Source organism: Eptatretus burgeri, chromosome 18 (assembly GCF_056783735.1).
Source record: "Eptatretus burgeri isolate ZD-2024b chromosome 18, Ebu_testis_v1, whole genome shotgun sequence".
Classification (NCBI taxonomy): Eukaryota; Metazoa; Chordata; class Myxini; order Myxiniformes; family Myxinidae; genus Eptatretus; species Eptatretus burgeri.
The window spans coordinates 28,975,763-29,002,306 of NC_140978.1; the positions used below are offsets into that span (position 1 = coordinate 28,975,763).

The 26,544-nt window shown below is 42.3% G+C and overlaps 1 protein-coding gene across 7 annotated transcripts in view; it reads left to right on the top strand.

Moving 5' to 3' along the window:
• Positions 1 to 26,544, top strand: part of LOC147008802 (receptor-type tyrosine-protein phosphatase gamma-like) — a 732,556-nt gene that overhangs the window by 601,438 nt on the left and 104,574 nt on the right. The gene's annotated exons all lie outside the window — the stretch shown is intronic.

Here is a 26,544-nt window from a genome sequence, read left to right on the forward strand (position 1 = left end):
TAATTCAGTTTTTACATTTAGCTTTTGTTTGTTGTCATTAATTATAAAAGGTTTTGTTTACTTACTGAGCCGAATTAGTCCATTTTAAGTTTAAAAATACAACATTTTCTTGGGAGTCATTGACCCTCCAAATGTCACTGTGGATCTGCTCCTGAGTTTATACAATCTCACGATAAATAACATTGCGTGTTCATAGGCCTGCAACATGTTCAGTCCTTCTCCTTATCCGGAATTCATTCTGGTTAGCAAAGATGCGCATATCGAGTGCATCTCCTACTCTACTTGCTGCAACGTACAGCTGTTGATGTGTAAAAACACTGGTGGGAAGGAGGACTCGACACCACCACAGGCTCTGACCATGGCTTTTATTGATAGTCATCGCAAACGCGATCGCTCCTTTTTCTACATCATTGCGTTGCAATGACTACATGATTGGTCCATAAGACCATTAGTATGTTCATATACGGCAAGATCAGAAAAAGTGGTTTTATCCAGATTGTATTGCCGTACCAGACAAAAAGATTCAACAGAGGGGCATTGTCAGTGCAAAAGATTCCTGATTGCCTCAGGTGCAACATATTGATGCCAATTTTCATGAAGCTGGTGTTGAGCTGCATCGGCATCATGCACGGATTGCTGGTGAGATGGGGACGTAGCATCACATGCTGGCCGATGTTGAGCTGCATTGGCATCACACACAGATTGCTGGCGAGATGGAGACATAGCAGCATGTGCATGCCAGTGTTGAGATGCATCAGCATCACATAGACATTGCTGGCGAGAGGGAGATATAGCAGTACGAGCTTGCTGATGTGCTGCATTAGCATCACGCAGAGATTGTAGGTGAGATGGAGACATAGCAGCACGTGCTTGCTGGTGTTGAGCTGCATCTGCATCACATAAAGATTGTTAATTCGCTGTGGCATCATTGCGAACGTTGTCATACCAAATCACGCGATGTATATATATATATATAAATATATATATATATATATATATATATATATATATATATATATATATATATATGTAAATGTATATATAATATATATAAATATACATATATACATACATATATATATATATATATATATATATATATATATGTATGTATATATGTGTATTTATATATATTATATATATATATATATATATATATATATATATATATATATATATATATATATATATATATATATATATATATATATATATATATATATATATATATATATATATATATATATATATATATATATATATATATATATATATATATATATATATATATATATATATATATCCATAGATATATATACCAGCTCTCGAAAAAATTAAGAGACCACTGCAAAATTTTCAGTTTTTCTGGTTTTACTATTTATAGGTATGTGTTTGAGTAAAATGAACATTTTTGTTTTATTCTAGAAACAACTGACAACATTTCTCCCAAATTCCGAATAAAAAATATTGTCATTTAGAGCATTTATTTGCAGAAAATGACAACTGGTCAAAATAACAACAAAGATTCAGTGTTTTCAGACCTCAAATAATACAAACAAAACAAGTTCATATTCATTTTTAAACAACACAATACTAATGTTTTAACTTAGGAAGAGTTCAGAAATCACTATTTTGTGGAATAACCCTGATTTTCAATCACAGCTTTCATGCGTCTTGGCATGCTCTCCACCAGTCATTCACATTGCTGTTGGGTGACTTTATGCCACTCCTGCAACAAAAATTCAAGCAGCTCGGCTTTGTTTGATGGCTTGTGACCATCCATCTTCCTCTTGATCACATTTCAGAGGTTTTCAATGGGGTTCAGGTCTGGAGATTGGGCTGGCCATGACAGGGTCTTGATCTGATGGTCCTCCATCCACACCTTGATTGACCTGGCTGTGTGGCATGGAGCATTGTCCTGCTGGAAAAACCAATCCTCAGAGTTGGGGAACATTGTCAGAGCAGAAGGAAGCAAGTGTTCTTCTGGGACAACCTTGTACGTGGCTTGATTCATGAGTCCTTTACAAAGACAAATCTGCCCGATTCCAGCCTTGCTGAAGCACCCCCAGATCATCACCGATCCTCCACCAAATTTCACAGTGGTTGCGAGACACTGTGGCTTGTAGGCCTCTCCAGGTCTCTGTCTAACCATTAGACGACCAGGTGTTGGGCAATGCCGAGAATTGGACTCATCAGAGAAGATGACCTTACTCCAGTCCTCTACGGTCCAATCCTCATGGTAATTTGCAAACCTCAGCCTGGCTCTTCTTTGCTTCTCATTGATGAAGGGCTTTTTTCTAGCTTTGCACAACTTCAGCCCTGCCCCAAGGAGCCTGTTTCGAACCGTCCTCGCTGTGCACTTCATCCCAGCTGCCGTTTGCCATTCTTTTTGTAGGTCACTTTATGTCATCCTACGGTTGTTGAGTGACATTCGAATGAGTTGGCGGTCATCCCTGTCAGTGGCAAGTCGTTTTCACCCTCTGCCAGTCTGTAGCTTTGTTGTCCCCAATGTCTGCTGCTTGATCTTGTTCTTATTAACTGCCGTCTTTGAAATTTTAAGGATGGAAGCAACGTGACGCCCACTGTATCCCTCTGCCAGTAAAGCCAGGATTGAACCCTTCTTTTCTTCACTCAAAACTTTTATTTTCAACTCTTTTGGCATGGTCAATAGTTATTTTTTTGATTCCAATTCCTTTTGAGGTACTACTAGCACTGTTTTTGCCATCCAGCTGGTCCTATTGCAAGAGGATAGTGATGATCACAGCAGTGGTTTTTATACTTTTCCTTGTTAAATAAGATTCGGTTCAGGTGATCACCTCATCAGTACCTCACAAAGTAGAATGGGGTGTGCCTGTGTTGGAATTCAACAGACTGGAATGGAATGGCTGCCTTACATGCAGAGATGCTGAATTGCATTTTTTTTGGAGTGGTCTCATTTTTTTCCAGAACTGAATGTAAAAAATATATATATATATATATATATATATATATATATATATATATATATATATATATATATATATATATATACAGTATATACATATACAGTATACATATACTTATGTATACACACACATCAAACAACTGATTATTTCTCATAAAAAATGTTTTGATACATAATTGTGAATGCTGTTACTTGAGTGAGAGTAATTATTTGCAAAGATGGGCTGTTTTGACAGAAGAGTTCCAGTCTGGCCTCATTTACAGAACTGAGAGGACTTGTCTTCATGTAGATGGCTACTATCAGTCTCTCAATCTTCCTGAACACCTCAGAGTCAGTATCCACATATTCAAATGGGTGTTGAGACAGATCGAGAAAGGCTTCTGTAACTTCTTCAAATGATTCCCGTGCATTCCATGCTGATTTCTTCCCCTTCCCTTAGAATGTTGAAGTTGTGTCGCACCCTGTTAGTGTGTGGAAGAATGGCAAGGCTTGAGACTTGGACTTTCCAAGAGTGGAACATATGGCGTTGGTGTTACAGAAACAAAGATTCCACCCACATGTCTATTTGTGGATGTTGATGGTTGATAGTGAAGTCATGGAACTTGCCAACCCGAATCACTACCACATCTGTGTCATCTGTGCAGACGTTAATTTTCTTCGCACCCTGGGCCAAGGCATGGAATATGTGGACCACTATCCTACTATCTGCTTCTTCATGATTGCAGTTTGACACAGGCTATCTGCAAAACATGTTTTGACCGAGAATTGTCCTGATACTTTGCAAAAGCCAGGCAACTCTGAAAGCTACTTTATGTTGCAGTCTTTAGAGCAACAGCTGGAACACATGCAAACATTTCAGGAAGAGTATGTGTACCTTTGCCACTTAGTGGGATTGCCACAGGTTTCTTGATTCTCCAGACTCAATGTTTGTTCGGGAACTGAAAAATGCTGATCTCTGTCCCATGAAATGATGATTAAGCAGTTTTAGAGCTGGGTTGCAGTCAAGGTAATCCAAAGCACCTACAATTAAGATTCCCTTGCGTCGATGAGCAGGGCAGACCATACCATCATCTTCAAAGTGCTCACCCAGATAAAGCTAGATGTTTTTCCAACTCCAATACTCTGTCATAGGAAATAGACAGACTCATCTGGTATAAGTGCTGAATGACACTTTTGCTTCTGGTCATTACAGGGATGGTAATACCTGTGTAGATTGGTAGTGGTGGCTCACGTTCCTGTGGGTGTCTGGAAAATAAGGAGAACACTGTTGCTCTCTTCTTTGTGTATAAAATAGTTTGACATGTAGTGAGACAAGCCTGAGATTCCGGTTTATCTAGATTTATCAGGTTTGTCCCATTGAGAATCATCGATATGAGTGACGCAAGGCCGGATGAAACTGAGTCTTGCTGACATCCTGGTTGGAAATGGCCAGCAAACTTGAAACCCTCATGCTGAAATATATCATCACGGATGATTTTGGCAGCATTTGCCAGGACTTGAGCATTTTCAAAATCACGTTTTTTTCATCGCATCCCTTAATAAAATTCCCAAACCATCTTTAAGTACATGAATGTTATTTCTCCATCAAACTGTTCTTGAATGTCAGGAAAATAATCAAATAATTTCTCATTCAACCTGGTCTTGTTGCACAGTTATATGAATGCCTAAATCTTTGAGACAGTCAGTTTAAAGACTATGTAGCTCAGATAGCCTGAACAAGAGGTGACCTTCCATTCTCAGCAGAGTTTTCAATATAACTTATCAACAATGCCCTAGACGTTGTCATCTTATCCTCAGTATCAGATAACTTTTCATTATTTCACTGAAATGATCGATGTTGGTTTCTGAGCTTGGAAAGAAATTCCAGGTAGTACTTCACCTCAATCGCGGGGAGGTCTCTTCCAACCATTTTTGCCAAAAAAGACCAGTGTCCTATTTGTCTGTGGCCATTTGTTGTATATTCTTATCAGCTGATATAGTCTGGAACTCATTCAGGTTATGTACCTTCTTACAGAACATGCATCTTTGAACATCCATAGCCTGGTGTTGGATCCTTCGCATATGTGCCTCTTTATCTTCTGCAACCTCATCTTGAGTTATCTTCCTCTTTTTAGATCTTCGTAGTTTAGTAGTATTGTTGAACTTTATATGGCAGGCTGCATGCCATTTGGCAGAATGTTCAACAAAGCTGTCACTGCTTTCATGACTCCCAAAGTGAATTTTCACTGGTAAGGCATTTATTGCTCTGAATTAAGCCACATTTTGGAGAAAGCGATTATAGATATCGGATGCTTCTCCTGGATTAGTACTGTCCAAGGGGAACTTTAAGGCCTCAGTTGTTTGCTTTGACAAATAACACAAAGTGTCCAGTCCATTATTGTGCAGCTTCAATCTGAAACACCAACAAAAGTAATTATTACAAAGAGACAATTTGGTAACACTCATGTCACCTGCATATATAAATCCTTCACCTACTTGTAGTGTTTTTTTTCGACCTTTGTTGCCTTCCTGTAATGTAAATATTAGATGTATTCATTGCAAATCACTATTTCTAGAACCTCAATCTGAAACATATTGATTTTATACATATATAGAGACAGAAAATTATGTAATACCTGAAGGACATGTGACTTACAATAATTTTTCAGAAAAATTCTCGTGTCAAATTTGAGTGCCTCCTCGTGTGGTCTTGGTAAAGTAGTTTTTGATGGCTACCCTTCTGAAATTAGTCATAGTACCTCAAAGAAATTCTGTGGAAAATTTGGTGCTTTTGTCCAGCCTGTAACGGCATTTCCTATAAGCCACCTTACCAATAGATTCAGCTTCATCACGAGAGATTCCAGTAATCTTGAAGACTTTAGTTTCCACGGCATCAAGATGTGAGGCAGGAGAGCGAGATAGCCCATAGGGGAGAGGAGTACTCCATCAAGCTGTGGATGAAGGCCTTGTATCTTTCAGAGAGAGATCGTGAGAGTGTGACATTTGTCAGGATTGAAAGACATCTTCAAAGACATACTCATAGTTTTGAAAGACATGTTCATCGATAAGCATATACCTTTGCTTCCAACTGAAGTTAACATTTACCATTGCTTCTGAATTTAGCATATTCCTTTGCTTCCAACTGATATTAGCATGTACATTGCTTCCACTGCTGTTGGCATATACCTCTGCTTCCAATTGCAGTTAGCATACATCTTTGCTTCCAACTGAAGTTGGCATATATCTTTGCTTACAACTGCGGTTAGCATATAAGTTTGTCTTGTTTCAGTTGATAAAAACTATCATTGAGATTGCACATCAATGCAAACCCATACGAGCCTTGACAAAGTCGAGTATGCCTCCAACATAATAATCAAGACTATTTTAATCAATTACCACTCAAAGAGAAACATCGATTTCTAACGTTAAAATTTTGTTCTTATCCAAAGGCATGAAGTAAAGATCTACAGAATAACAAGCCATCATACTACAATTTGAGGATTGTCTGTGTGTCTGTTTGTGTGTTTGTGTGTTTGTTTGACTTCAATGCATTCTGAAACCACGTTTTTGTGGGTTTTTTGTACACCTTGTCAAGGCTCGTATGAGAGCTAACACACAATGCACAGCAAGGGGGGCATGAGACAAGAGGGGCAGGAGAGGCAAGGACAAAACAGTGGGGAACAGACACATAAGGAGATCTGTGGAAGGGAGAGGGATGGGGCGGGGAACATGGGGAATACAAGATGGACATTACAAGGACTTTCAGGAAGGAAAGCAGGGAATTTGAAGGAGGTGTGTTGGGTGGATTATCGGGGGTAGAAAACATCGAGGATTTGGATGGGGGATGATAAGAGGTGGTGGTGAACAGCTGTTTTGAAGGCCTGGAGGGAATAATGGGATTGAATAGAGTGAGGGAGTTTATTCCAAAGGCGGGGAAAAAGAGGAATGAAAGGGTGAAGGTGATCAGTGATTCGTGATTTTGGTAGTTTTATCAGAAGGGGGTTGTTGGCGGACCTTGGGTGCCCTGTGGAAATATGGTGGGGACAAATTGCAGAGAGAGCGGGTGGGGGGGGGGGGATGCTGCAGAGGAGATGGTAGAAGACAGAAAGAACAACGACCAACCTGCGGTGAGAGAGAGTGTGAGGCCCAAAGACTCAGCCTCATCGCGGGAGATGCCAATGATCTGAAATGCCTTGGTTTCCACAGCGGGAAGCCGAGAAAGGGGGGGGGGGCAGGAGTATCAGCCCAGAGTTGAGAGCAGTCCTCCATCAGGCTGCAGACGAAAGCTTTGTAAGTGGTCAGGAGCTCAGGTGGGCCAAGGAAGCACTTTGTACGATGGAGGATTCCCAGTTGGCGACTGGCTTTGGAGGCCAGGTTTGAAATGTGGCTTTCCCAGGAAAGGTCATGGCAGATAGTGAGACCCAGAAGCTTGAAAGAAAGGACTTCTTGCAGAGGATTGTTGAGAAAGTGGATGGGGGAGGTTTTCTAAACGGTCCTTTCGAAGAGACATAGTGAGAGTGTGAGATTTGTCCGGATTGAAAGACATGTTCCACGTGTTGGACCAGTTTGTGATTTTACCCAGATCTGCAGTGAGCGAAGAAGCTGCTGCATGCAGGTCTGAGGAATGACAGATGGTACGGCAGAGAGTGGAGTCATCAGCAAAGAGAAATAGAGGATTTTCCAGAGAGTCGGAGAGATCATGGATGAAAATCAGAAAAAGAACTGGGCCCAGAATGCTACCTTTAGGAACTCCAGCCTGGACAGGAAGAGGGGATGAAAGAACTCCATTTCGGGCCACATGTTGACTGCGACAGGAGAGGAAGTCTGTTAGCCATGAGTGGAGATGGCCTTGGATACCATGGGAAGAGAGTTTGTTGAGTAGTGCAGCGTGCCAGACCGTGTGAAAACCACGCATTATGTCGTGGGATATGGCTCTGATTTCATCTTTGGCATTGAGGACCTCCATCCATTGTTGGGAGAGCAGAAGCAGCATATCCAGGGTAGAGTGACCTGGTCTGAAACCAAATTGATGATCGGAAATCAAGCCATTGGAGAAGAGGAAAGATTTAATGTCTGAAGCGATGATGGATTCCATAACCTTGCTGATGATTGGCAGAAGGCTGATTGGTCTGTAGTTGCAGGGATCTGTTTTAACACCTTTTTGTGCAGGGCTGTAATGTTTGCTGATTTCCAAGTAGATGGCAGATGACCTTGAGCAAATGAAAGGGTGAATAGAACAGAGAGATGGTGAGCAAGAGCAGAGGAGCAGGTTTTTAGGACACGTGGGCTGATGCCGTCTGGACCGGTTGCAGAATCGGAGTCGAGGTTGGACAGCAAGCTCTCCACCGTGTCAGGAGAAAAGGACACAGAGTCCAGGGACAGTTGGGTGCGACTGGGCAAGGTGGGTGGAGAACGTGATGGGTTTCAGACACAATATTTCGATGCAAACACCGAGTTTAGGCATTCAGCCTTTTCACGTGCGGTATCAGCAGTGCGGCCATTTGAGGTGAGGGAGGGATGGAGGGGGAACATACACCAGAAACAGATTTGATTAGACGCCACCAGGATTTTGAGGTGGGAGATTGGTTTGAAAGTTCAGACTTGAGCTCAGAAAGATGTTGTTTTCTGGCTCTCCTGAGGGTAGATACACACTTGTTCAGAGCTTTATGGAAGGAACTGAGATTACCCTCAGTTGGGTTTGCTTTCCATGAGGCAAAGGCAAGTTGTTTCAGGACAACTGCCTCACCACAAGCTTCAGTGAACCAAGGGCGGGAGGAAGGGTAGGACAAGTGAAGACGAGATGGGATAAATCTGTGCATGAGGGAGAGTAAGTTTCTTTGAAAGAATTCCCAGGATGAGTTGATGTTGGAGAAAGTAGCGATCGGAGACCAGTCTATAAGTTTGATGGCTGCTTGGATACTGCCAGTCGGCTTGTATGAAATGCCAGACTCGACGGTGGTGAGGTGGTTCTCTGATAATAGCCAGAGAGATGTCCACTTTGACAAGGATGTGGTCAGAAGAACCGATTGGAGCAGAGGAAAAGCAGCAGATATTGTCAGGGAAATTCGTAAAAATAAGACCCAGAAGAGATGGAGTACCATTGGTTGAGATCCTGGTAGGGAAGTTGACTGATTGAGTCAGTCGCAGAAATGAGTCGCAGAAAGGTTTTGCTGAAGTGCCATGACAGTTGAGAGAGGTACCCACACCCAGCCAACTGGTATGATTGCAATTGAAGTCGCCACATATGGGAAGAGAGAGTTTGGATGAGAAGATAGAAGTTGGACCATGTTTTCAGATAGTGAGGTGTAGATGGAGTCATCACTGTTAGGTGGACGGTTCAGTACACATACAAACATGAGGTGGGATTGGAGTGGAAGCCGTAGCCAGAGGTATTCCTGGGGGTGTGGGGGAGTGAGGGCAGTGCATGGAGAGTGAGGAATAGAGTCTTTGATAAAGAGAGCAACTCCTCCACCAGGACGGTGCTCAGGTCTGTCATACCGGAGGAGGGAGTAACCAGGGAGAGATACTTGGGAGTCAGACATGTCTTGGTGGAGGAAAGTTTCTGTTTGGCAGATTATGTCTGGTTTGTCAGTGGCAACCTGTATGGAAAGATCTGAAAGGTTCGAGCGAAGGCCCCGGATATTTGAGGTCCACACTTTTAATGAAGAGGGAGGGGAGGAGGCTTTGTGTGCAGGGGGTGGGGGGAGGGGGAGGGTATGACAAGGGACGAGGGGAGGAGGTAAGGAGGATTATTGAAAGAATGTGGGGATTGCAGAATAGCTAGGGGAGGGGGCTGGATGAGGAGGAGAAAAGGCTCTCTGGTGCTGGAGGAGAGGGGGGGACAAGAGAGGGGGAAGAAGGCAGTTGAGGATTTGTGGAGGTGGAGTGAAGATGGAGATGAGAGGGCAGGGGAAGGAGGCAGCTTTGTGGATGGGAGGTGGGGCAACTTTGATAAGGGTGAGTGAGGGCGGTGAGTGGTGGGAGAAGGGTGAGTGTGGAGAGTTGAGGGAGAAAGGTGAGGGGGGAGTTTTTGAGAGAGCTGAGAGGGAGGCTTGGAGGGAGAAGTGTGTGATGGTTGCTTTGAGAGTGAGGGGTGAGTTGGCACTGAAATTGGAAAAAAAAAGAATGGTTGATGGAAAGCGAACATTCACAGCAAACTGGGGTTTTTTTATGTTTTAGGTCAGAGATGCGATTAAACCCGTTTCTTGATGGATGCAATAAAGGCGAATCCAGAGAATGGAGAGAAGCAACGCTGTAATAGTTGGATTTTTTCAGCAAGGTATGAAGGAAAGATCGAATTGAGAACAGTCTGTTGAAATAGTAGGAGTAGTGCATTATGATACAGTGAAGAGTACCACACGTGTGAAAGAGGAAGATGAAGCATTATAAGAGATAGTTTTTGTTTTTATTATTATTATTATTATTATTATTATTGTTTGAGAGAGTTTTCATCAGATTTGTTCATGGAAGTGTTGTCGAAAAAATCGTGAGGTGAATGGTGAAATTGGATCGGGAAACACAGGGGGTGTAAAAGATCACGTGGTTACGGGAGAAGCACTTGGCTATGGGAGGTGTATAGTCAAAAGTGAAATTATTTATTTTAAATAAGGATTATGTAACATTCGGAAAAGGGAAGGTTGAAGTAAAGTCGTGGAAGTGTGTGGTGAATTTGGAACGGTAAACGCAGTGTGAAGCTGCTGGGTCGATGAAAAGTACCAGGAAGATTAGATAGAGAGAAACTTGGTTGCAGGAGGTGTGGAGATCGAAAGAACACAAGGAAGATTATTATTTTTTGAAGAACAGGTAAGATTCGGGAATGGAATGTTGTAGATCGGAAGTAATCGTGAAGGTAATGGCAAGAGAGGGTCAGCTCAGTGGAATAAAGATGGTGTGCCGGCAGAAGGAGGAAGAAGAAGAAGAAGAAGAAGAAGAAGAAGAAGAAGAAGAAGAAGAAGGATCGAGACTTGTGAGTCTGCAAGGAGAAAGGTAGTTTTGGGGGGGTGATTTAAGACAAGAAATAGTGTTCAGTTGGGAGGGTTGTGGGATGCTGGGAAGATTGAAATTGAAGGGAATGGGGAGAAAATACAAATAAACCTGATCATACACCGAGGGGAAGGATTGGTCGGCCTCAAGCACCCGGTAAGACAAGGTCGACGAAAACTCACAAAATAGCACGATTTTTGAAACAAAACCGAACTACGAACACACCCTAAAACATGTAGGTGAGAAAATAAACAGTTAAAGCGGGACAGATAACGACTGGAAACTTAACTTTGAGATCATCAGCAGAGAGCCCTGAAAGAGACCTGCCGATGCTCCAAACCCAGAAATATACATTCATTCCATATACATTCACTTGAGAGAATATATATATATATATATATATATATATATATATATATATATATATATATATATATATATATATATATATGTGTTGTTCTTCTTTCGGCTGCTCCCATTAGGGGGTCACCACAGCGGATCATCCATTATGATCTGCATACTGATTTGGCACAGGTTTTACGCCGGATGCCCTTCCTGACACAACCCTGGTCGCCTCTTATGACACAGGGATATATATATATATATATATATATATATATATATATATATATATATATATATATATATATATATATATATATATATATATATATATATATATATATATATATATATATATACAGTATCTCACAAAAGTGAGTACACCCTTTACAAAAATGTACATATTTCATTGTAACTTTTTACTTTGATTTATTATAAACACAAGACTCAAAGAAATGATCGAGTAGACATTCTGTCATACATGTACAGGCCCAAAACATTTATTCTGTGGAAACAATGTGGCATACTGGGCATATCTGTGAAAAGGGGCCGGGGGGGGGGCAACAAAAGTGAGTGCACCCTCTGTACTTTCTCACATTGAAGCGTTATTGTTTTCAGTATTTTGTATGTCCACTACTGTTTTTGAGCACAGCAGCTATTCTACTCCGTATGGAGTTGGCCAGTGTTCCACATGTCTTTGCTGGGATCCTGTTCCACTCCTCTGCAATGACTTCTCGAAGTTGCGTGATGTTGTATACCTTTCCTCCCTCAACCATACATTTCAGGATGCCCCACGGGTGTTCTATTGGGTTTAGATCAGGTGACATGCTTGGCCACTCCAATACATTGACCTTCGACTTCTTCAGAAAGGCAGTTGTCTTCTTGGAACGATGCTTTGGATCGTTATCGTGCTGAAATACAGCTCCTCTACCAAGTTTTTGCAGGGAGGGTAACATCTTCTCCTTCAGGATGTCACAGTACATCGTAGAATCCATGTTTCCCTCGATGAACTTGAGCTCTCCAGTACCGGCAGCACTCATGCATCCCCAAACCATGACACCACCACCACCACCATGCTTGACAGTACAGATAACGCACTGGTCTTGGTACTGTTCCCCAGGTTGCCGCCAGACACGCTGCACTCCATCAGATCCAAACAAATTGATCTTCGTTTCATCAGACCAGAGGACATGTTGCCAGTTGTCCAGGGGCTTGGATTGATGTGTTTCAGCAAACTGTTTGTGAGCTTTCTTGTGGCTCTGCTTCAGGTTTGCGTACTAACGGACTGACCAGAAGTTGTAGAAATCTCTTCAGCAATCTTGGCGGCACTTTGTCGTCTGTCTTGGAGGACTAGATTCTGAACCTGGTGAACAGTACGTGCAGTCATCATTGCTGGTCTGCCCTTGCGAGCGCAACTCATTGTTGTAGGCTTCTTGGAGAACCTCTGGATGACCTTGGCCACGGTGTTAGGGCTTACTTTCAAAGAAGCACTGATCTTCTTGTATCCTTGACCATCTTTATGTCGGGCAACGATTCGATCTTTGACATCTTTCGAGAGCTCTTCACCATGAGGAGCCATGCTGCTTTCTCAATGGCGATTGGTACAGTATTTCCTATGCAATTATTTCTTCAGCAAGCAGATAGACAATCACTGCATTGAGTACACATCTTCACTTTTAACATACCAGGGAGGTTGCAGCTCTATGGACATTGTGTGTATTGTTTGGTGCATATTTGTACCTTTAACACTCTTTGACTTAAATATGCAGAAAATGATGAAAATGGAAGCTGTTTTACCATGCTTGACTTACTTATTTTGCAGACAATAGCAGGGGTGTACTCACTTTTGTTGCCTCCTCTTTCAAAAATATTTGTAATATGCCACATTGTTTTTATGGAATGGCAGTTTTGTGCCTGCATATATATTGCAGAATCTCCACTCTGTCATCAACTCTAAGCTTTTGCTTCAAGCACAGCTGCTTAAAAAGTTACACTGAATTATTTACATATTTGTGAGGGGTGTACTCATTTTTGTGAGATACTGTATATATATATATATATATATATATATATATATATATATATATATATATATAAAACCTTTAAAAAAATTTCTTCTCCAGAATGACTTACCAGATTAAATGCAAAACCTAATGCATATGATCGACGAGCCATGGTGAATGTAGTTTGAAAATTTAAATTTCATGGGTCATGTGGTCTGGCAGCCATTTTGGATTGAAGGGAAAACCTTAAAACAATTGCTTCTCTTGAACCGTTTTATTACCTCTGTCACCGAAGGTGAAGGAGTTTATGTTTTGTCTTTCTGTCTGTCTGTTTGTTTGTGTGCAGGATATCTCAAAAAGTTGTAGACGGATCTGGACAGAAATTGTGTGGACAAAAAGGAACGTGGAAGTGTGACAATGAAGAATTGATTCGATTATGGTGAAGATCCAAATCTAGACCTGGATACGGGAGTTATTTAATTTTTCAAGTGATTTTTCACCTTTGAAAGACAGTGCCAAAAACGAAACATAGCATGATATCTCAAAAATGTATTGGGCCCGATTTGTTCTCGTGGATCAGGCATTACGTGGTGGAGGTATGCGCTCTACCGAGTGCCCTTCTCGTTGATTGATGTGAAGCTTCTTTTCTTTTTCTGACTAATCATGGGGAATATAGGTTGAAAATTTAAATGCCATTGGTCATGTGGTCCAGCAGCCATATTGGATAGAAAAATATACCTCATCTGATCAATGCAAGACTTTTATATATGTGACCGACTATCCATGGAGAAAACAACTTTTAAACCAATGACGTCATGGGTCATGTGTGACGTGTCCAATCAAAGAAGGGAGGTTTGGGCCTCGGCATAACTGTTTGCAGTTCTAAAGTGTGCATCCAGTTAGATTTTGAGATGAAATACCTCTGTTCTGATGATGCAAGTACTGCATCATTTAAGCATATGCTGTATATTTCATTGCTTTGTAAAGCGTTATTTGAAAAAAAAATATTCTCAGACAGGATGGTACATGAATAGCCTGTTTTCCTCTGAGCTGTTTTCTCAGGGTTAGATTCCCAACCCGACTATAAACTGGGATAAAGGTTTATTTCAAATGTAGGCATTGCATCACAAATTGTGCTGTCCCTCAGATGGATGATAAACTGGTTGTTCCATCTGCGACCATGATATGGTGAATGTTAAAATCCCACAATGTATTTTTTTATTAAGAGTAGTTAAGTTATCACCGGCACCGTGAACAAATTACAAATTATTGCCCTGAGCCACGTGGGGCAACTGCCAACAAAAAACAAAATGCTATATTTTCACTGATTATGAAAACACTAAATGTCAATATGCATGATATATATATATATATATATATATATATATATATATATATATATATATATATATATATATATATATATATATATGTAGTGGACAAAAAAGCATGGAAACACCTGGGTAAACAATAAACACCAAGCAACGGCTTCCACACATGTATGGCCCATGTGTTCAGTGTTAATGAAGCCAATAACATCCCAGCATGCTAAAACGTATATAATTGCTGTTCAGGCTTGGTTGCCCATAATCTGGGCTGGCATGGCTGCAAGAGGAGATCCCCACCCCCCTCCCCCTCCAATGCCTCCATCCACAAAGCACATGTGGTCACCTTGGGGTTGGATGAGCATGACACTGATGTTATCTACATATCATGGCCTTCTCAGTCACCAGATCTGAATGCCCTCTCCTTCCCCTCCCCTCTTGCCATCGTCCCTTCCCCTCATGTTGCCTTCACTTCTCCTCACACTGCCTTCCCTTCACTTCCCCTCATGCTGCCTTCCTTTCTCTTCCCTGCACACTGCATTCCCTTCCCCTCACATTGCCTTCCCATCCCATCCCCTCATGCTTACCTCCTCCAAAAACCCCTCCCCTCTCCATCCCCTGTGGACATCTCTGGGCGGTTCCCTCATGTTGTATTGATGCGCTGTTTTAACATAATCTATTTAGTTCAATCCTGCACCACCGCCCACCCCCTTCTCCCTTCTCCACAAGTCCCATTATCAAATGCAAGTCAAGAACTCCTCCCCTCATACTTACCTCCTCCCAAACCACCTCTCCCTCCCCCTCTCCCTGCCCACTTCCACTTCTCCCTCTCTCCCCCTTCCGCCTGTCCCTCTCTCCCCCACTCCCCCACTCCACCCGCTCTGTTAAGGGGACTGTTAAGGACTAGCAGCATAGTTTTGAATTCACCATGCATAGTTTTGAATCCCAACTAGTTTTATATAGAAGCCCCCCCCCTTCTTCACAAGTCCCACCACCAAACACAAGTTGAGAACCCCTCCCCTCACACTTACCTCCTCCCACTCCCCCCTTCCTCACTCTTCCCCCCATTCCCACCTCCCCCCTTCCTCATCCCCTCCTCGCTCCCCACCCTTCCTGCACCCCTCCTCACAATCCCCATCTATCCTCTCCCTCCCACAACCCCCACTCCGTCCTCTCTCTACCTCCCTCCATCTTTCTCCCCCCCCCCCCAACCTAATCCTGTCATTAAAGTGACAGTTTGTATCTATTAGTCCATGAATGTGCTGAAAAATGTGCAGCTCAGGAATTATATTAAATTGGAGAGAACACATACTGAGCATTAAGAGGAAAAAACCTTTTATTGGGCCTGACGTTTTGGGAGCGATCTGGCTTCCGTCCTCAGAGGCAGTTTATGAAAACGATTTCCGTTTAAAAATTGAGTTTGCATTATTATTGTCCTGTGTGCACGTGTCTGAGTGCCTGATTGGCTGTCATTCCACCAGTGGGGTTGAGGATGGGTTGAGGGGAGAGAACAGAAGTTTGGATCAGCGTGTTGGCTTCCGGACTGGAGCCCATGTGCAGAGTGGTTGTTGCCGTAGGCCTGCAATATTTGTGTAGGTGACTGCATCTGGCTTGGTATGTCGGGTTGAGGTCAATATGCCTGTTGACTGAGCGGGCCTCAGACCACCACGCCTCAATAGTCTCACGCCATGACCATTCCATCCAATAACCATGCCAAGGAAAGCCGTGAGGTTATTGAGGCGTGGAAGCAAATGGAGATTCAGTCATGCATTGCACCCTGATGACTCTGGCTCTCACACAACGTTCCTCAACGATCCATAGTACATTGAATGGGTCTAAACTCTAAAAAAAAAAGAAGAGGGCTTTGGGCTCAGTCACTGCAGATACTCAACTTTATCCTTGAACCATTATCAAACGTATCCAGCAGTATGTCAAGGGACATTGTTCAGCTGATTGATGCCGGGACCATCATCATCGTTTTCCACATAAGCGAGCCATGCAGCATTGTCAGAAACGTCACAAAAGGACACCTTTTAAAATACCATTGTCCTTTGCATATGGAGAGCAATGCAGGTGCAAATTGGCAAAGTTCCTTCGAGTTTGGTTGTGCTACATGCGAATACTTTGGTTAATACAGTCTCTCTGTTCACAAAGATCTTTACCCTCAATTTATCCGCCGTTTCCATTTTGCCATTAACCATTTTACCATGCTCTACAAAAGCTCGTTAAGAGCCTTGTAAGTACAGTTCCCATTAGAGCCCTGTACACAATCACCCCTTTGTTCATTAGCCAAACGACAAAGCACACAAAGCACTTTCTGTAATGAAATGGATCAAACATTATAATAATATCTGTTTTTTTGGTGACAAACCAATTACAGCTTTGTGTGTTGATTGCTTTCAGATCCATCTTTCTTTGTCATCAAGCTTCCTCAATGTAACCTTTAATCATCTTATAATGTTCGTACTGACATATTGCTCCATTTTGTAAAACCCAGGTGATGTGTCTGATGAGATATTCAGGGTAGCACCCAATGGCTGGAGAATGGCTTGCTGAGCGGAATGATATGCGGGGTGTAGTTCTATTTACCTGCGCTGTTCGTAACCAGTGGAAAGTCATTTTCTTGCTGGAAGCATACAAGCAGAACCTATTTGTGCCCATTTACCCATGCGTATTATGTACACATGCAAAGCTTTTTTAATGGGATCACTTAATGATTTTGACTTGCCATAGCATATTTCACTGAAGTGCTTGTAAATCGTTACAAAAACAACACTCATGTTCGAGTTAAAGAGGGATGTATAGAACCCAGTGTTGAAGTATTGCCCAGTGCTCAAACATCTTATCAACCAAACTCCAAAATGTACATCTTTGAATGGGGTGTGGGCAGTGGCGTAGTTAGGGTTTGTGGCACCTGGGGATAAAAGGTCAATAATACTGCCACACAGGCACTGGCACAGTCAGGAATTTCTATTGGGGGGCCATATGAAGGAACTCTCAGATTCCCCAGCAGGCTCAGCAGCAGAACCCTGGAAGCTGTTCAAAATGAGAATGGATTTAGATTTAGTCATTATCTCCTGAGTTGATTTGGCTAATTAACTACAAAGAATCTGCAATAATTCCCTTGTTCCCAAATGCCTGACATGTTCAGGTGTATACTGTATAGAGCAGTTTAATAGGTCCTTCCATGGCATAGCATTATAATTACAAAATAAACAAGAAAAAGAGCAATCAGAGATTGCAGACCCTCGCCAGGACTTGTTTTGTGTGGTGTTTGTGTAGTTTTGTGGTGTATTTTGTGTGGTGTTTGTCTACTGATGTGTTACATAATTAATATGACACACAACTAGAACTGCCACTTTATATCTAATGTCAGTGATAACCGATGACGTCATCAAGGGTTGCCAACATGTCCCGCTTTGATGCAACCCTGCTTTGATTGGACACCTGACCCTCACCCATGATATTTTTTTAATTATTATTCCATTGAATTTAGAATGGGATTGAAATAAATTCAATTCAAATCAAATGGAACATCAAATAGCTACAGTCCTGCATTGGAGTCAATGGAGAGGAACCCAAACAAGCAAAAAGCAAAGATGGAGTCAGCAGGAGGAACCAGGATAGGATTCGCATTTCAGCTGCTACTCCTCTACCCTCAAACCCATCCATGCACAGCCAAGTGAGCCTTATTTAAAAAAAATAATAAAAAAAACAAAAAGATCAAAAAAACATTAAAATCCGGAACCAGACCATGCGTCCGATCAAGTTGAAATTTAAAACATGTATTCCCCATGACGACAAGATCATAATTGTAGTTTCATGTCGATTGATTAAGCAGTTCAAGAGAAATAATTTTTTTTAAGATTTTTGCTCAATTCAATATGGCTGCCAGACCAAGGGGCCTATGATGTCTTAAGTGAGAACCTTTTGTTTCTCACGTACAGGTGGTCATACGTGTAATGCTTCACCTCTATCTGTTCAGCCATTTCAGAAAAGATTTTTTAATAAAAATTTTCAACAATATGGCTGCCAAATCATGTGTCCGATGACGTCATCATTAAAAAAAAAATTTCTGCGGACCATTTTATCAACAGATGACCCTCAAAATTTGTCATACTGATCAGATGTAGCATTCTACAAATGCAATGATTATGACGTCATAACAAAGACACCTATGATGGCACATGACAAGTTCTCCTCATGGGGAATAAGGGATTTTTTTTAATGACAAGTTTCAATTTTTCCTTTGTGTGGTTTCAGAGATACAGAGGTCCAAAGTTTTTTCCATTTTTCCAACATGGCTGTTACTCCACGTGTCCTATGACCTCATAATTATCAATAAAAACATTCAACATGAAAATTTAGTCTCAATTCGACAAGCGGTTGCAGAGAAAACACTGAAGTTCTGTGCAGACAAACAAACAAACAAAAACCCAAATGTAATACCCTCTCCTCTGGCAAGGGTAAAAATGAAGAAAATGATAACATTGTAACAAAGCATTTATTAAAACTAATAATATTAACAACAACAATAATATTAGTACCATTTGGCAATAATAATAATAATAATAATAATAACGAAGTATAATCCGTGCCCTGGTCCAAGCAGACCTGGGCTTGGTGAAAGGCAAATGAATGCTGAAGTAAACTGCAAACATCAACATGACACATTAACACGGAGCACGGAGTTTAAAATGTAAAAGGTGGTTCTGATAGTTGCTTCTTGTGCTCTCACGAGTCTGTTTATTACAATTTATACACAATGAGGTTGTCATTTGGCGCCCCATCCACTTCATGCTCGGGGTGGTCACCCCGTCTGCCCACCCCCCAATCATTGCGCCTTTGGGTGTAGGAGTTCAATCTTCCAGAAAAACTATCATAAAATACCTGGCCGTTGCAGGGGGTATGTACTTCATGCTTCTTCTTCTTCTTCTTCTTCTTCTTCTTCTTCTTCTTCTTCTTCTTCTTCTTCTTCTTCTTCTTCTTCTTCTTCTTCTTCTTCTTCTTCTTCTTCTTCTTCTTCTTCTTCTTCTTCTTCTTCTTCTTCTTCTTCTTCTTCTTTCCCCACCTTGTCAAATCGGCCAGGGGGGAAAAGATTCTGCCTCAGGTCTTTCTTGGAGTGGCTGGACAGGCCTGACATACCATTGGAGCTGATTGAGGCAGGAATTTGTAATTTGTGTGAAATGCTGGAAATTGAAAGATACCATGGGATCTTTCACGTCCACCAACCAAGAAGGGACTTTCAAAATGATGTTGCGCATGCGCTGTGTGTGAGTTTTCAGCAATTCACTTCTGCTTGCTGGGGCTCTTTTGACTTGCCATTGCTCGCGACATTGAAAAGCGATTGAGTTATTCACCTAGATCGCAATATACAGTCTCGAGCGGCCTTTGGTGGCCTCATAATGGCCTTCAAGGCCAACATGTTCTTCTTCCTCTTTCGGCTTGCTCCCGTTAGGGGTCGCCACAGCGGATCAACCGTCTCCATTTCGCTCTATCCTCCACATCTTCCATTGACACTCCAACCACCCGCATGTCACCCTCACCGTATCCATCAACCTCTTCTTTGGCCTTCCTCTTCTCCTCCTGCCTGGCGGCTCCATCTTCAACATCCTTCTCCCGATATACTCCGCTTCCCTCCTGTGCACATGTCCAAACCATCTCAATCTCGCCTCTCTCACTTTGTCTCCAAACCGTCCTACCTGCGCTGTCCCTCTAATATACTCATTTCTTATCCTATCCATCCTCGTCACTCCCAACGAGAATCGCAGCATCATTAACTCTGCCACCTCCAGCTCCGCGTCCTGTGTTTTTGTTAGTGCCATCGCCTCCAAACCATACAACATAGCTGGTCTCACTACCGTCTTATATACTTTCCCCTTCACTCTTGCAGCGACCCTTCTGTCACAAATCACTCCTGCAACTCTTCTCCACCCACTCCATCCTGCCTGCACTCTCTTTTTCACTTCTCTCCCACACTCTCCGTTACTTTGGACAGTTGATCCCAAGTATTTAAACCAATCCACCTTCCCCACCTCAACTCCTTGCAACCGCACCAGACCACCACCCTCCCTCTCATTTACGCACATGTACTCCGTCTTACTCCGACTGACTATCATTCCCCTTCTCTCCAGTGCGTACCTCCACCGCTCGAGGCTCGCCTCAGCCTGCTCCCTACTCTCCCTACAGATCATGATGTCATCCGCGAACATCATAGTCCATGGGGACTCCAGTCTGATCTCGTCCGTCAACCTGTCCATCACCATTGCAAACAGGAAAGGGCTCAGAGTTGATCCTTGGTGCAATCCCACTTTAACCTTAAACCGGTCTGTCATTCCTACCGCACACCTCACCGCTGTCACACTGTCCTCATACATATCCTGTATGATCCTCACATACTTCTCCACCACTCCCGACTTCCTCATACAATGCTACAACTCCTCTCTTGGCACCCTATCATAAGCTTTCTCTAAATCCACAAACACACAATGTAACTCCTTCTGGCCTTCCCTATACTTCTCCATCAACATTCTCAAAGCAAACATTGCATCAGTGGTGCTCTTTCCTGGGATAAACCCATATTGCTGCTCACAGATCATCACCTCTCCTCTCAACCTCGCTTCCACTACTCTTTCCCACAACTTCATGGTGTGGCTTAACAACTTTATCCCTCTGTAATTTCCACAGCTCTGCACATCACCCTTATTCTTGAAAATCGGAACCAGTACACTTAATCTCCACTCCTCCGGCATCCTCTCACTTTCCAAGACTTTATTAAACAATCTAGTTAACAACCCCACTGCCATCTCTCCTAAGCACTTCCATGCCTCCACTGGTATACCATCTGGGCCAACTGCCTTTCCACTTTTCATCTTCATAGCAGTCCTCACTTTATCCTTACTGATCCACCCCACTTCCTGATTCACGATCTCCACCTCTTCCAACCTTCTCTCTCTCATTTTCTTCATTCATCAGCTCCTCAAAGTACTCCATCCACCTTCTCAACACACTCTCCTCGCTTGTCAGCACATTCCCATTTGCGTCCTTTATCACCCGAACCTGCAGCACATCCTTCCCAGCTTGGTCCCTCTGTCTTGCCAATCGGTATAAATCCTTTTCCCCTTCTTTTGTATCCAACTTCTCATACAGCTCGTCATATGCCTTTTCCTTGGCCTTTGCCACCTCTCTCTTTGCCTTTCGCCAACACTCCTTGTACTCCTGCCTACTTTCTTTATCTCTCTGACTATCCCACTTCTTTTTCGCCAACCCCTTCTTCCTTATACTTTCCTGTACTTTCTCATTCCACCACCAAGTCTCCTTATCTTCCTTCCTCTGTCCAGATGTCACACCAAGTACCTTCCTAGCTATCTCCCTCACAACTTCTGCTGTCGTTTCCCAATCATCCCACCCATCTTTACCACCATCCAACGCCTGTCTCACCTCCTCCCTAAATTTCACGCAACAGTCTTCCTCCTTCAGCTTCCACCATCTGGTCCTTGGTTCAGCCCTCACTCTCTTCCTCAACCTCACCTCTAAAGTCATCCTACAGACCACCAATCGATGCTGTCGAGCTACACTCTCCCCTGCCACCACCTTACAGTCACTAATCTCTTTCAGGTTGCATCTCCTGCTTAAGATGTAATCCACCTGTGTGCACTTTCCTCCACTCTTGTATGTCACCCTGTGTTCCTCCTTCTTCTTGAAATACGTATTTACCATGGCCATTTCCATTCTTTTTGCAAACTCGACCACCATTTACCCTTCCACATTTCTCTTGTTGAGACCGTACCTCCCCATCACCTCCTCATCCTCTTTATTCCCTTCCCCAACATGCCCATTGAAATCTGCTCCAATCACCACTCTTTCATCCTTGGATACACTCTCAACCACTTCATCTAACTCACTCCAGAAATCTTCTTTATATTCCATCTCACACCCCATATGTGGGGCATATGCACTGATGACATTCATCATCACCCCTTCAATTTCCAACTTCACACTCATCACTCGGTCAGACACTCTCCTCACCTCCAATACCCTCTTGACATAATCTTCCTTCAGGATTACCCCGACACCATTTCTCCTCCCATCCACACCATGGTAGAACAGTTTGAAACCACCTCCAATGCTCCTAGCCTTACTCCCCATCCACTTGATCTCTTGTACACACAGTATGTCCACCTTTCTTCTCTCCATCATATCAGCCAACTCTCGCCCTTTGCCAGTCATCGTCCCAACATTCAGAGTTCCAACTCTCACCTCCACACTTCTACCCTTCCCCCTCTTCCACTGCCTCCGGACTCGCCTTCCCCGTCTCCTTCTCCTCCTTCGCCCAGCAGTAGCACAATTTCCACTGGTACCCTGCTGACCACCGGTACCGGTGGCGGTCGTTGGTAACCCGGACCTCGACCGATCCGGTATGGAAATTCGTTTTGTTGTCCGCATAATGATTTGGCATAGGTTTTTACACCGGATGCCCTTCCTGACGCAACCCTGGTCACCTCTTATGACACACAGGGATATGGTACACCTATTCTACCCGGGGCACACACCGGGCCCAGTACAACTGGTACTCATTTCGCCGACCTCGGAAGGATGGCAGGCTGAGTCAACCCCCTGGTGTTTTCGACTTGGTATATATATATATATATATATATATATATATATATATATATATATATATATATATATATATATATATATATATATATATATATATATATATAAATTCAGTGTCCCAACGGGGCTTGAACTCAGGACCTTTTGGGTCCCAAGCCACTGCCCTAACCACTGCGCCAACACCAGGCTCCTTCAAGGCCAACATGTGGAAGCTTAAAACCTTAGTCAGATTCTGAGATACCTCCACCCACATTATTGGTCTCAAGGTGCTACAATTTGGCCATGAAAAAGGAACAAACAAACACGCAAACACTTGAAATCATCCATAAGACAAGCAAATCCGACCCGTCGCTTCAGTGACGGGAATATTAAGTGGGGTTGGGAGAGGGGTGGAAGATGGGGAGGGGGGCAATGAGGTAGAGGAGGCAGAGCAGAGGGAGGTGGAGAGAAAGAGGGGTTGGACAGAAAGAGAGATAGGGGTCGGATACAGATAGAGAGAGAGGGGGAGATATATATATATATATATATATATATATATATATATATATATATATATATATATATATATATATATATATATATATATATATATATATATATATATATATATATATATATATATATATATATATATATATATATATATATATATATATATATATATATATACATCCATACATACTGTATAAGATTGGGTGATTGGGATTGCACATTTTTAAAGAACAAGAAGGCGCTTCCAACCAAAAGTAAAAACTCGATCGAATCCGCTAATTTGGTGTATTGTGTCTGAAAAGCCAGCTGTGAAGCCAGCGAAACGTTGCCCGAAGCCTGAGTCTGCTCTTGCGTTTTTGCTCAAATTTGCGGAATCGATCGAGTTTTTATCTTTGGTCGGAAGCACCTTCTTCTTCTTTAAAAAAAAAAAAAATATATATATATATATATATATATATATATATATATATATATATATATATATATATATATATGTATCTGTATATGTATATATGTAGATAGATGTATATATGTATATAGATGTATATATGTATATATATATATATATATATATATATATATATATATATATATATATATATATATATATATATATATATATATATATATGACATAGCATAGCAAGCCGATACATGCTCGTATGTACATATATATATATATATATATATATATATATATATATATATATATATATATATATATATATATATATGTATTCAGTCAAAATTACAAAATTTAAACTCAAGAAATGAACTTAGCAGCAGCTCCGAATGCTAAAAAAAAGTGTTAATTTGTCCAATTCGGACATATTGATATTTGGGCATCTTGGGGAGGTGGGTATTTAAGATGATGGTTCGGGAGGTGCTCCACAATATTTGCAGACACTAATTGCTGTATGGGTGGGGCAGCCGATCTACTTAAACAATGTTCAGGGGCCACTCACCTGCAATGGCCCCACATTTTACACAAATAAAAAAAAAATGTAACATTTTGATGACCTCACGGCAGGATAAGCGAGAGGTACACATGCTCGCTCAATGCTGTCTCGCCTGGTTTTGAATCCCAATCCAGCTTTAAACTGTCATTCTGGTGTTTCACAGGCAGGGTAATACATCTGCTGGAATCCCCCCCCCCTGTTTCCTTTCCTCCACACTCTCCCCTCCTCACTCTCCCCCTCCCATCTCTCTCCCCTCTCCCTCTCTCACCCTCTCACTATTTCGCCCACACCCCTCTCCCTCACTCTCCCACCACTATGCCTCTCTCACCCTCTCATCACTCTCCCTCTCCCTCTGTCTCCCTCTCACTCACTCTCCCTCTCACTCACTCTCCCTCTCTCTCTCTCTCTCTCTCTCTCTCTCTCTCTCTCTCTCTCTCTCTCTCTCTCTCTCTCTCTCTCTCTCTCTCTCTCTCTCTCTCTCTCTCTCTCTCTCTCTCTCTCTCTCGCTCTCTCTCTCTCTCTCTCTCTCTCTCCCTCTCTCTCTCTCTCTCTCGCTCTCTCTCACACACACGCAACCCTCCCTCCTGCAGTGAATAGCAACATTTGGTGAGGTGTCGCTCTCCCCACCTCCCCCCTCGTTCCCCATTCTTCTTCCTCTCTCCTTCCCCTCCCCCCTCTCACCATACACTTGCCTCCTCTCTTTCTCCCCCCTTTCCCTTCCTTTATTGTCCCCATCAGTGAAGTTACGGGGTGTATTTGCTAATATATATATATCTTCTTCTTCTTCTTTCGGCTGCTCCCGTTAAGGGTCGCCACAGCGGATCATCCGTTATGATCCGCATAGTGATTTGGCACATGTTTTACGCCGGATGCCCTTCCTGACGCAACCCTGGTCGCCTCTTACTACACAGGGATATTGCTAATATATATATATATATATATATATATATATATATATATATATATATATATATATATATTTTTTTTTTAAACGTGAAACGTGTGTTTTGTTGACATGTGGGGGAAGAAGTAGGCCAATAAATGCCATCCCACTTCATGTCTTGCACTGGGCTAGCAGCATGTGCGAGATGTGAAAGTTGGGTTCATTTTATATCCCAGGATGAGTTCGTTCCTTTAGCTAATGGTTAAACCTCTTCATCGCAAATGGCTAGATGGGGTTGGAACCCACTTCCTCGTACATTGAGGTCAACTGGCAGGAAAGTCTGTGATGTGTATCAATATATTCCAGCTGTACGTTACATTGGGTATAGGTTGTATATACTCCGAAAGACATTCCCTCGGTCCACCATTTGCATGTCCACATTTGGACCGTCATAAAAACTCTGGACAAACAGGAGGAAACTCTGTTTGGCTGTTTTTATACCTATTTCATTCCACATGAGTTCTGGCTGTTATAAATTTAATTATAACCCCTCGTCTTGGATGATTCACAATGGGTCAATCTCTGCTCATCAACTTTAATTTCCCCCATACAAATGCAGTTAAAAATGGATTTAAAATAATAAAATAATGTTTCAGTACTGAGTGACCTCAAATAATTCTTCTTGCAAAGGAGTAGCCAACCAGTTCATGGGCCTTATCATAATGTGAATATCACTGGATGGTGATGATTTTATTCGCACTTGTGCCCTCCCCCAACCTCCTTCCTCCCATCCTCAACTCACACTACCCTGGGGACTCAGTATGAGAGTGTCATGTTTACAGAAATGATGGCTCTTTAAAGGAGAGAAATTGCAGCCAGGTTGTGAGTTTGAGAGGATTCCGAGTGACGTGACGAAAATGTAAGCGAAAGTTCAAAGATGGCTGTAGAAGAGATTGGAAAAAAAGGTGAAGGGAGGGCATGGATAAAGAGAGTGTGTCGAGCAGACACCCGCGGGA